This window comes from Rattus norvegicus, chromosome 2 (assembly GCF_021556685.1).
Source record: "Rattus norvegicus strain SHRSP/BbbUtx chromosome 2, alternate assembly SHRSP_T2T, whole genome shotgun sequence".
In the NCBI taxonomy this organism is placed as follows: Eukaryota; Metazoa; Chordata; class Mammalia; order Rodentia; family Muridae; genus Rattus; species Rattus norvegicus.
The window spans coordinates 160713162-160725796 of record NC_141535.1 but is presented as its reverse complement, the minus strand read 5'-3'; positions in this window follow the sequence as shown (position 1 = coordinate 160725796).

Below are 12635 nucleotides of genomic sequence, written 5' to 3'. Positions count from 1 at the left end.
AAATTATGGACAAATGCTCTTATTTGAAAAAGAGTTATATTAAATAGTTTTTAACAAAGCGGCCTTACCTATACTAGATGAATGCAAGCATTGACCAAAGACTGCTTTATGATTATATTCATTAGGAACCAGTTCAATTTTGATCTTTAAATATTTGCTTATCATTTATTATTTCCTAAACATTGATTTAACCATTCTAGAGAAATTAAGTCAAGCCATTGCCTGGAAGAAGCTCGTTAGCTGGGCTTAATTTCTCACTGGATCTTATAACTGCTTCTCTGTTTAAAAAATACTAAAACAGCCAATTCAGATTTTTAAAAGTCCATTAGCTTTAAAATCTAGATCAGGTGTGTGCCTCTGCATTGCAAAAACTAAGTAACTTTGTGCAATCTAGATAATCTCCTGTAAACCGACACGTTAGCCATTTTTCGATACAGAAATTAGCTCATTCAATTATTTTTCTATTCTTTTTGTAGTCCATGGCAGATTCCATGACAGTAGATTCATACATGGCAAATATTAACAGCAAGAGGCCAAGGATGCTTATTTAGAAGTGACATTATTAATCATATAGAAACCTTTTTTATATGGAAAATATTCTTCCTTTATACACTACATACCTACCACAGTTTCCCATCCCTCTACTCCTCCCATTTTTTATTTCTTCTCTCCTCAAGATCCACTCATCCTTCTTTTCCGTTCAGAAAGGAGGAGGCCTCTAAGAGAAAACAATACATTTTCTCTTCATTATGATTTTGTGCTGAATTCTTTTCTCCTTCTCTTTTGCAATTTTCATTTTATGTGTATAATTATTTTACAGTCATGGATATTTGTGCTCTGTGTAAATCTAGTGCCCATAGTGGGCAGACAAGGGAATCAAATTCCCTGGAACAAGAGTCACAGACAGTTTGAGTTAAGAGTTGACCCCTGATCCTCAGGCAGAGCAGCCAGTAAATTTTAGAGCTGAAACTTTTCTCAAGCCTCTGGTACTTCAGTTTTAAAACTCAGGATAGTGAGATTAGGCTTTCATTTGTGATTTTCCTATCAAGAGAATATGTCATTTCAATATTTTCAGCATCTCCTCTTTTGATTATATGACACTTATTTGTAAGAAGATATTCTGGAGCATTAGTTCTCATACGGAAGAGTTATTTTAAGTTGTGCAATGTGGCAATATTAACTGTACAAAATGGAGATATTGAGTATTGACTACCTCCCCCAGAGAACTACATACAGTCTTGTATAAAAATATGAAAAATAACTGTGGAAAGTGATTATCTTCTAGAATTTTATTACTAATACATTGCAATAGGTGATATTCACACTGTGAGATGCTTTTAATTTTATTTATTTCTTTTTTTTTATTCGGAGCTGGGGACCGAACCCAGGGCCTTGCGCTTCCTAGGTAAGCGCTCTACCATTAAGCTAAATCCCCAGCCCCCAATTTTATTTATTTCTATACAGTACTTATTCAACAAGACTCTAGTACCCTTGAGTTTATGAAGAGACCCATTCTTAATTGCTTTGTGAATAACAGCTTTAAATTTTCACAGGACCAGCTATTCCCAGCTAACATCAGGATAAAATCAAAACAAATTTCATAAATATAATGTGCATTACCTGGAAACTACAAATAAAGTCTCATATTTCAACTGACGTTTACTATCTCACATATATACCTTTGCATCCATACAAAAGGTAATCTGGTCACAGTAGACTCTAAAATTGGAGACATATCATTGTAGATGCTTGAGGGTGATTATTTTGAGAATTGGGTTCAGCCTAGTTATTAATATTATAGACAATAAATGTCTTTCTTGAGTCCAATGTGCCATTTTTTTCACTGACCATAATCTTTTTATTGTAGATACCTTCAGATTAGGGGGCTACATTTTGTCCCAATTTGATAGAATATTTAATTTCTGTCAAAATATTCAATAGTAATGGCATATCTTTTGTAACTGACTTCACGGTTACCCACAATTTTGGTAAACTATTGTTCAATCTTTATTTGTGTGAAAGGAACTTAGAAGGCTGGGTATATATTTCAAAGTGTTTGCAGACACATACAAGCTCCTACAGTCAATTACATCTCCTCTAGCAATATTCTTCATAAATGTATGAGGAAAAACAAATTATAGGAACTGTATGCCTTTATTATTTTATCATTTTCTCTTGTGACCCAAATAATTTATTCAACAATCATTGCAAATACTCTCTTTGAGTGATATTGGGTTTTCAGGCTTTCATAGGGAAGAGTAGACACATTCCTTTGCTTTGTAGTATTCTTCCTACTAAGCCTGAAAGTGAATTCCTTAATTTTCCAACAAGTCTGATAAATCAATTCAGTTAAGCTAAATATTAGTATACATATGCAAAATAGAAATTTGAAAGTGTGTTCATTTTCTCTATTTGACTGTCAGTTGCCTCAAAGTTACGTGGAAACAAAGGCCATAAATCTCATACAAATACAATACATTTTAGAATTTTGATTGACTTTTTTTGTTTGTTTGTTTGGTCTGTCAGAAGATGATTATTTTTTCAGGATTTTGGAGGTTTTAGTAGTCTTAGTTATGTTACAAAGGTGATAAGGACAATAAAAGAGAATAGTAAGAGTGCTGATATTTATATATATACATATATATATATACATTTATACTTAAAATGTAAAAATAAAGTTATATTTATTATACAATATTCTTATAGTGTACTGTACACTATATAAAAATTCATTTTGTGTAAAGTATATTTTTCACATTTAATATATAAATAATATTTAGAAACCATTTATTAGTACAAGTTATAAATATTTTATCATCTTATACAAATAGGAAATAACCTCCAGTACCTAAAACAGAATAAGGAATATCATACATGTATTATTTACCAGATAAAGTATATTAGTACCAAACTATAGAAATATGGACTGAATGATGAAACCCTAAAAATGAACTTATATACTGTAACATATATCAATTCATATCCATGTAGCTAGAGCTGATTTGAACTCACAATTTCTTACCGTATATCTGTGTTCATTGACACAACAATAACAAAGGCCAACAACAAAGGTCAAATCTTTGGCTACAAAGCAGTTTCTAGGGTCCACTTGTTATAAACCACAAAATCTAATTTTTACCTCAATAGACACCAGTCAGTTCATGTCCAGGAAATCCAAAAGTTATATTACACACCTAAGAAAGTGAAGAACTCTATGTAGTGGCATTTTGAAGCCAACATGCAGAAATACGATATGACACCACATAGAATAGAAGTGGACCCGTGATTTATCACTGAGCATTCCATGTTGACAGGTAGATTAAATAAACACCATGTCATAGATTGGAGCTAGCCATTGAGAAATGAAATCTGCTAACTGAATTTAAAATTATTGTTGTCAGGAGGAGGCTTCCAAAATACTTGAAGTTAACCAAATGACAAATGGAGAGGCCCTGCTATATTGCAGAAGGAGGAAACTATACATTAAATCAAGGAGAATGTCTAATAAACAAGAGAAACCAGAGAAAAGTATGAATCTTTGGTTGCAACTATTCTCAACTAGACAGACAGCTTTAAATCACCAGTCACTATCTCACCCTGAAACACTCCTAGCATTTTACAGTCATATGAATAAGGCACCTAAACTTTTATTGAAATCTGTGGCAAATATCACATCAGCAAAAATAAAATTAAAGGTTTTAGTGATAGACGAAACAAACAATTCATTGAGAAATCCACTACTATCATGGAATATTTCAAGAGCTACTAAAAGTAATTTGTTATATAAGATGTTCAGCTTTTTATTTCTATCTGTAAAGTAAATTTTAGAGGATTAAATCATGTCGTGCCTAGCAAAAACTTAAAATGATCGGTGAGTTAAATCGTAGTGCTTATTTAAGAATCCTCAGTTCCACCTGATAAAGCTGTCTCCTGAGAGGCACAGCCAGAGCATGTCAAATACAGAGGTGAATGCTAGCAGGAAACCATTGAACTGAGAACAGGGTCCCCGTTAGAAGACTTAGAGAAAGGATTGAAAGAGCTGAAGGGGCTTGAGACCCCATAAGAACGCCAATGCCAACCAATCAGAGCCCCCAGGTACTAAACCACTACCCAAAGACTATACATAGAATGACCAATGGCTCCAGCTGCATATGTAGTAGAGGATGGCCTTGCTGGGTAGCAGTGGAAGGAGAAGTCCTTGGTCCTGCCAAGGTTGGACTTCCCAGTGTAGGGGAATGTTTGGTGGGTGCAGGAAAGGGGAGTGGTTGGGGAAGGGAACACGCTTATAGAAGAAGGGGAGGATGGGATAGGGGGTTTATGTCCAGGAAACAAGGAAAGGGAATAACATTTGAAATGTAAATAAAAAATTATCCAATAAAAACAAAAAGAATCCTCAGTTCCACTTAAGTTTAAATACTTATTTAACATGTAAAATGAAATCATCATGTAACTCCATATTTTAAAATGATAAATAAATTAAGTAAGAAAGCTAGCTGAAAGAAGTGAGAGAAATGGGCTGGGGATTTAGCTCAGTGGTAGAGCGCTTACCTAGGAAGCGCAAGGCCCTGGGTTCGGTCCCCAGCTCCGAAAAAAAAAAAGTGAGAGAAATGTTAACAATATACATATGGAGGTTGTAGTGTGCACATAGCATCAATTTTGAAGGTCTCAGTAAATTGTCCTCTTTATCATCATCAGTGACAACAATGTGGAATTTCTGCTTGGAATGTTAAAGAGTCTTACTATGATATTTGCTGTCATCTAACAACTCTTCTAAAACCATTATAAAACTGTATATCTCTATTGAAAATTGCAGACAGTATTTGAGTTTGTAAGAATTCAAAACACAGTTTTTCATTAAGTCAAGGTACTCTTTTTTTCCCATCTTTATTAAATTGGGTGTTTCTTATTTACATTTGAAATGTTATTCACCTTCCCAGTTTCCAGGCCAACATCCCCCTAAACCCTCCCCCTCCCCTTCTACATGGGTGTTCCCCTCCCCATAGTCCCCCCCTTTACCGCCCTTCCACCAAGAATCCTGATCACTGGGGGTCCAGCCCTGGCAGGACCAAGGGCTTCCCCTTTCACTGGTGCTCTTACTAGGCTATTCATTGCTACCTATGCAGTTGGAGCCCAGGGTCAGTCCATGTTTAATCTTAGGGTAGTGGCTCAGTCCCTGGAAGCTCTGGTTGGTTGGCATTGTTACTCTTAATGCCAGTGTAAAATACAGAAACTATGTCGGAACTGTAACTGAGATAAGAACTTCCTTTAAGGATGCTTGTGAAACACTACTATATGAGTGCAGGGAACAGAAACTAGGTCATTTGAAAGAGTAGATATTCTCTTAATATGAAGACATCATCTTTCCAGTAATTCTATTTTATTTTTATTTCTCACTCAACCTGGTACTCAACAAATACCTATGCTTGTTGCTGTAGGCCCTTGTTCTTTCTACTAGCTCCATGCTTCTAGCAATAAGGCTCAGACTCAAAACATATTTAAAAATATGTTGGCTTTATGTCTATGCTCTTCTCCGATTAGATAAAATAACCCATTTATTCTAGCCTACAGTCTGCCACAAAGCTGATTAGCTGTCCTTAGATATCATGCATCTGGCTTGCCACCTCTTCCTGATGATTCTCCTGCCTCCTTCTCTCCCAGTGTCCTCTTCTATTTTCTGCCTAAGTCATAGTACATAGGCTTTTAATTGACAGATGATGCATCCAAACAATACATAAGATGCTGTCCTCCCTACATAGACTGGTTCATGAATGTACTTGATCTACCTGGCTCACTTCCCTATCACTGGAAATACAATGGCTTACTGACATAGATGACTTTTTACGTGGACAATGAGAATCAAACTTCTCTCTTTGTGACATCTCCTCAACTCTCAATATGTATTGATTATAATGTAATATAAATGTAAAGTTTGTTTTATTTATATAAAAATTATAATATACAGACAAATATAAACATATAACAACTTTATAGATGGATATTATTCGAATAAGCAAAATTATTTAATATGTAATTAAGAGTGAAGGAATCAGTAGATCATTTTGTAAGATCCATGACCCCAGGAACCATATGAAACTGTCAAGATTTCCATACCAGACATGAATTCCTACCTGTTGATTAGGTTTAAATCCAATCAGAGAGCTGTGGGTTGCCTCCACCAATTGAGTACCACTTGTAGCACTTGTATGCCTATCATGCCATGTTGGTGATAGTTGTGGGTCTGACTTGCTTCAGCTGGAGAGGCCTGTTTAATTGCTGGCCTCCTTTGACAGATGCTTACTCTTTTCTGGAATGACAGTAGCTAGATTGCTGGGAGGAAGTGTCAGGTGAGATAGAGTTTGAATCACTTGAATCTTGTGCCCTAGTGCAGTTTGTTACCCTAGGATATACTGTTTTCACAATACTGCATTCTCAATGAGTGAGAGGTAATGAAGTGATATGTTGATAATCTATATTGCTTTGGGAATCACTTGGAATACTCTGACCATTCAAAATGAGGTTTCTTGTTCTAATGTAATACAATAAATATATAAATATAGCATATATATATATATAAAGCTGTTTAATAACTATGACTTCACTCTGATTAATGAATACATCAACTTAAATGAGAAATCAAGGAATTAAAAGAGATAAAATTTTAAAAGTTATTTTATAAGTAAAAATCATGTTTCCTTTATCTATAGTGCATATGGTACTGTTAATCTATGTTTGTTGATAATGATTTGCATATGTTACACATATATTCAATATTTTGTTATAAAATAAAGGACATTATTAGAGATTTGCACTTTTTATGTTGTAACACCAGATTATAAGATGATAAGTAAATAAAAGAACTTAATACAGAAGGAAATAAATGATCATAACTAATTTTCAGGGTTAATATCTTTTTTATAACTTTATTTCAGGCTTAATTAATATTATCAGAGTGTTCTTGAGGAGCTGTAAATGATGCCTTTAAAAAAATAGCCTTTGCCTCAGGAAATAAAATACCAAAATAAGAATGTGATGATATAAAACATGTTTTCAAATATAAATTAAAATTATTCTTCTTTATCTTTATTTGCAAATATTAGGACCTTTTAATTTCTACATAAGAAAACTTTTAAATTGCATGCATGACTAATCAGGCTAGGGATAAAGCTCAGTCATAGATCACTTTCTTATCATTCCAAGGGTACCAGAATTCAGTATTAAATGTTAAATAAGGCCCTGGTAGCAGAGGCTCAGGAAAGTGGGCTCTCCCACTCCACTCCTGTGAGGTGTCAGGGGTGCAGAGGTGATGCCCCCTCATGCTCCTTGCTACCTGTTTTAATTGAGAGAACTGGCTTAGAGGTCTTGAGAGGAAAATGAGGGAGCTAACCCTCCTACCTCACTGGCCGGAACATTCACAGGGAGATTAAACATTGCTTGGACAACATAGTGGAGCTGGCACTGATTGAAAAGGCACTAGTGAGCCAGCACCCTCCACCACCCTCACCTAAGACTGTGTGACAGGAGGAGAGCTGCCCCTCCACTCCCTCCTGCTCCCCTCCCTGTCAGGCTCTTGGGAGACTGGGCCCCTGCACCTTGACTGGGGCTGAGAGCACAATGGAAGTGGCTTTGCAGGCTTGCAGGTGAGAAGGAACAGAGAGCATGAGAGAAGGAGTGGGGACTCTGCCGTGTGTGCCAAAGATAGTACTGGGTGGCCAAGCCAGAATAGTTACTAAAGAACTCAACCTGGTAATATGGATAAAGGAGAGCTGGTGGACTGACCTGCTAAGCTACCACCCACGCTCTGAATTAGCCCATTCCAAATCTATATCATCTGCAAATGACTGAGGTGTGTGAAATGGCCAGTCTTTCTGTTTCAAAGCTGCGGAATCTCCATGAACCAGGGCAGCTGTGGTCCTGTGTTTCTGCCTCACTGCTGGGGTGTCAGGATGCTGCTTTGGGAGGCAAAACACAGAGGTGGTAGGCTTCATTCCTTTCTCCTTGGCACTGGGATGATAACATCATGCTCCTCAGGGGAGATAAAAGGAAGAAGCCTAAGATAAAGGCCCCACCCATGCTTCTCCAGGTGAGAAAAAACTTGTACAGGGACCAAGGCTGTGGTTCTCAATTCTTTGCACCCAGACACCACTGGGAGGAGTTGAAAACAGACCACAGGCTGGAGGGGTCTTCTGAGGGAGATTTAGACATAGTTCCGTAGAACTACAGCATCCCCTCAAGGTCAGTCCTTGATTGTCAAAAATATTTATTCATGGTAGAAAAGGATGCGTGGGACTTACTCAGAGTGAACCAGAAATTAAGTATCTTTTTCAGGAAGGATGCCTGAGAACTGGCAGACACTTTCTCAGGGTCTAGATACCTCATTAGCATGGAGAACTCTGGGTTTCTATGTTATGTCGTTACCGGTTGTCATGGTCCTTTTAATAAGGTGTAATGGTCACGTGCACCAGGACAGAAACCTGGTCAGGAATAGATTCACACACCATTCATTCTCAATTATGAGTATTGCTAGGGTTCCTTAATGCTCAGACTTAATAGGTTTTCTGTCTGTTGACAGGGTTCTACTAGTCCCACAGGCAGCAACAGAGTAAATGTGATGATTGCTGACGAGTATCCAATATGGATAGTGTCACAGAAGCCAAAGAATTCTAACCAAGCCAGTGACCCATTGCATTAAATTTAACTGGTACTTACCCATGAATCCCTGAGGATTAACACATGATTACTCTCAAGTTGCGATAACGGGAAGTCAGTATTATATTCAAGATAATGTTCTGCGAAGCAGATTGGCCTGTGAGTAAAGGAGAAAAATTAGAATGAAGTAAACATTTCTTCAGACATATTTTATGACGATGTACTTTAAAAGATTTTCTCGTATTCCACATTGGTCTCTTGGGGCTTAGTGAAAAAAAAAAACAGAAAAGTAAAACAGCAAAGGAAAACACTAAGTCAGCTTTAAGTAAAAGTTTTCTCTCAACTCACTGGTTGTGTGTTAGAATATTGTCTGTCTTTACAACTGTCAATAAGAAACTCTGGATGTTTAAAATAAAGCATTCTTCCATAAAACACATAAAATTTTGTCAAACTGGGGAGGTAATTAATGTAACTTTTTGGTTAAAATTACTATAGTGTGCGAAGTTCCAAAAATTAACAAATGACAAGAAAATAATAGGGATATTATTGCATAATTTTCATATCTGCTTTTTACTTACTTCACTAGATACAATACTGGCTTTGTGTTCACTATAGATTAGATATGCAGTTACTAGAAACAAGAATACATACACTTATTTATGAGCAGAAAACTAAAATAAAAATGTTCCAACACTAAAATCACTATTCATCATGGGGACATTTTGACCCAAATGAACAAATTATCCTTTTGCCCAGATAATAGCTACTTTCTAGGCATCAAATTGATTAAATTCAGAAATGAAGTCACTGATTTCTTGAAAATAAGGTAGATATTTTGTTCTCATGTCTGTTTCTCCACTTGACTTTCTGTAAGCACTCTAAATTATTCCTTCTTATTTCTAATAATACAACCATCTATAAAACCTACACAAAGGAAACTATACACGTTTCTCCTTCTGCTTCTTTCATCATATGTTGTACTTTTGCTCAGATTCAAGGTTCAAGTTCCCTTCAATTCAACTCAATTTACGGAAATTCCAGTTCCATTTTCTTTATTCTAGTACTGGAGATTAAGTATATGGTCTCACACATGTTGGACAATTTCTATGCATTTGAGCTATACCCTCAGTATTTTTTTAATTTAAATTTCATAAGCCATATTTCTGAGGGAGCATGCACTTCCTGGACATGAGAGTCCCCAAAATGTACCTCTTTGAGCTGTTATAGATGCTCACACTCAGAAATGGCACAAGCTTCAATTTTGACTAGAACACCCTGTCATATATTTTTTTATCTAATTATATCTTAAGATTATTTTATATATGTGAAACTGGAAGGGATTTGAAGTAGATTTTGATCTCCCTTTGCCTTCTCCTGGAAGAGGCTCTTTACAGCCTTCAAATATGGTTCAGTTAAAAAGGAAATATTGGTTGCTCTTTAGATTTTTGCACTGTATCAGACCTAGTAAAATTTTACTTAATAAAAGAAGTTGTTCTCATGAAGTAGTGACCTCATTCCTGTCTTCCGAAGATGGAAAACAGTAATCTTCACCTTCATGTCTGTTCTTACTTTGGCTGCACTAACATTATTGTAGCCAAATTCTAAACTTTCTCAGTAAGAATATATCAACACAGTTAAAATTTAAAATAAAATTACAGAAAATCATTTCTTAAAGCAAGATTTTCTTTTGAATTCAGTAAGTATAACCGATTACAACAGACAGCTGCCAGTACAGGGGTAAGGAAATTGGTCACAATCAATCACAAATAGCCTTCAGAGCCACATCCATACAATGTATTTCAAAAGATAGAGAAATTCAAAAATAGAAAAAGAAAAAGTATTAAAATTTGGAACATTTACCAAGTGCTCATATGACAATTTGGGGGCTGTCACAGGAGGGTAACGGATTCTGTCCCAACTGAGGAAGTTGAAGTTGTCCTGTGTATCCACTGCCCTTCTATTAATAAGCCAAGCTAGCAAACCTTGGGACCCAAGAAATAATGGCAAATGAATAGCCACTCTCTAGGGAAATGGAAACCGCGGCTCAAAGCAGATCTGCATTCCTCTTTAGAGAATACCACAGAAAATTTTCAGAATTGGTTGGGTTCTGATGCTCGGAAGATTGTGCCAGTCGCTTAAACAAGAATTCAGTTTTCACCTTTCCCCACATTTTTCATTTAGCCCTAATGGATGTGAGGATGAACTTGAGGCTTAGTAATGATAGTGATCTGCCTGGGATATTTATGAATATAGCTAGTGGCTTCAGAAGTACTTTCAGGGGCACAGATTGGTTGAGGATGTAGCACAATGGTAGATGGCTTGCCAAATAGGCAATAGCCTTAGCCTTGACCTCAGCATAAACACTTTTGGTAAAGATCCTATATTTTGATATATGCATACAGCTTGATTTCAGAAAATGGGTTCAGGGTAGAAACACAATATTACTAGAGATGAACTAAATGCAATAAATCTATAAAAACAGACAAAATTCCTAAAAAAAATACTGTCAAAAGAACCAAAATATAAATGCATAAGTGCTTCTCATTTAAAATATCAGATGGCTCAAATGTTTGAATTTAGAAAAATGACATATAATTTTACAAAAATAATACCAGAAAAAAAATTTCACAAAATCCAGTTAGGTAGAACATGCATTCTCAAGTGGTAAAGACAGGCAAAGTATCTGTGTGAGTTGAAATGCCCTGAAATTTCAAGGGCTCTTCCGTGAGATTCTTGTGAAAATGGGTTAGGATTCGTAAAGGGAAAAGAAGGATCTTAACAGCTAAGATTTTGTAAGCAACTCTTTTTAATAGCTTTGATGTGAAGAGGGGCAAATAAACTACATACAATGCAGAGAAAAAACATGGAAGAAAAGAAATTTTACTAAGAGATGGCCCGATTGTAATTGACTTTTTAGTACAGTAAGTGACAGGATTATGTGATGGTGAGTTACAGCATACACCCCATGGCTGAGAGGACCACATGCAGCACAGAAAGAATGTTAGGATTGGGCAAGAGGGAAATGGATCCAAAAACAAGAAGGCAAAGAGCCAATTAACTGTGTCAGAGGAGAAAGGAATACCAAATAGGGTTGAGAATGATACTAATTTAAAAAAAATAGAAAAAAAATTTAGCCCTAAACTATAACCACAGACTTCATGTGCTAGGAAACACTTACCTCCAACCTCAGCTCTACTAATAGTATTTTGTAATTTTTGATTTCGAAGTAGGAGGATGCTAGGTTATGCAGCCTGGCCTGAATTCTGTAATCAGCTCACAATTATTTTCAGTGTTGCATTCTTCCTAATTCACTTCCTGAAAGATAGGGTAAAAGGTCTACATAACTAATAATGTTTTATCTTTCATAATTTATTTTTTTATTCACTCTACATCTCAATAACAGGCTCCTTCCCTCCTCTCCTCTCAATCCTGTCCTTAAAAATCCCTTCCCCTCAGAGTAGTGGAAACCGTTCTTGGGTACCATTCCACTCTGAGACATCTAGTCTCGGCAGGACTAAGCCCATTCTTTTCCACTGAGGCCATGCGGGCAGTCTAGGTAGGGGAGGGCAATCTATTGGCAGGCAAACATGTCAGAGAAGCCCCTGTCAAATTGTTAGGGGACCCACATGAAGATCAAGCTGAATATCTGCTACAAACATGTACATCCAGCAGCTGCATGCTCTGTGGTTAGTGGCGAAGTCTGAGTCACTGTGGACTAAGGTTAGTTGACTCTGTAGGTCTTTCTGTAATGTCCCTGACTTGTCTTTATAGTCATGCTCAATTTTACCACCTATTCTTCCACAAAAAATAAAACAAAAAAACAAAAAAAAAACCACTTTGAGCTCAGCCTGATGTATGGCTGTGTGTTTCTACATCTGTATCTTCCTGCTGCTGGATGAAACAACTCAGAATATAATTATGCTGGATTCCTTTCTGCTATCATAGCAGAGTGTCATTTATAGTGTCAGGGATCAGCTCTCTCGTGGGAT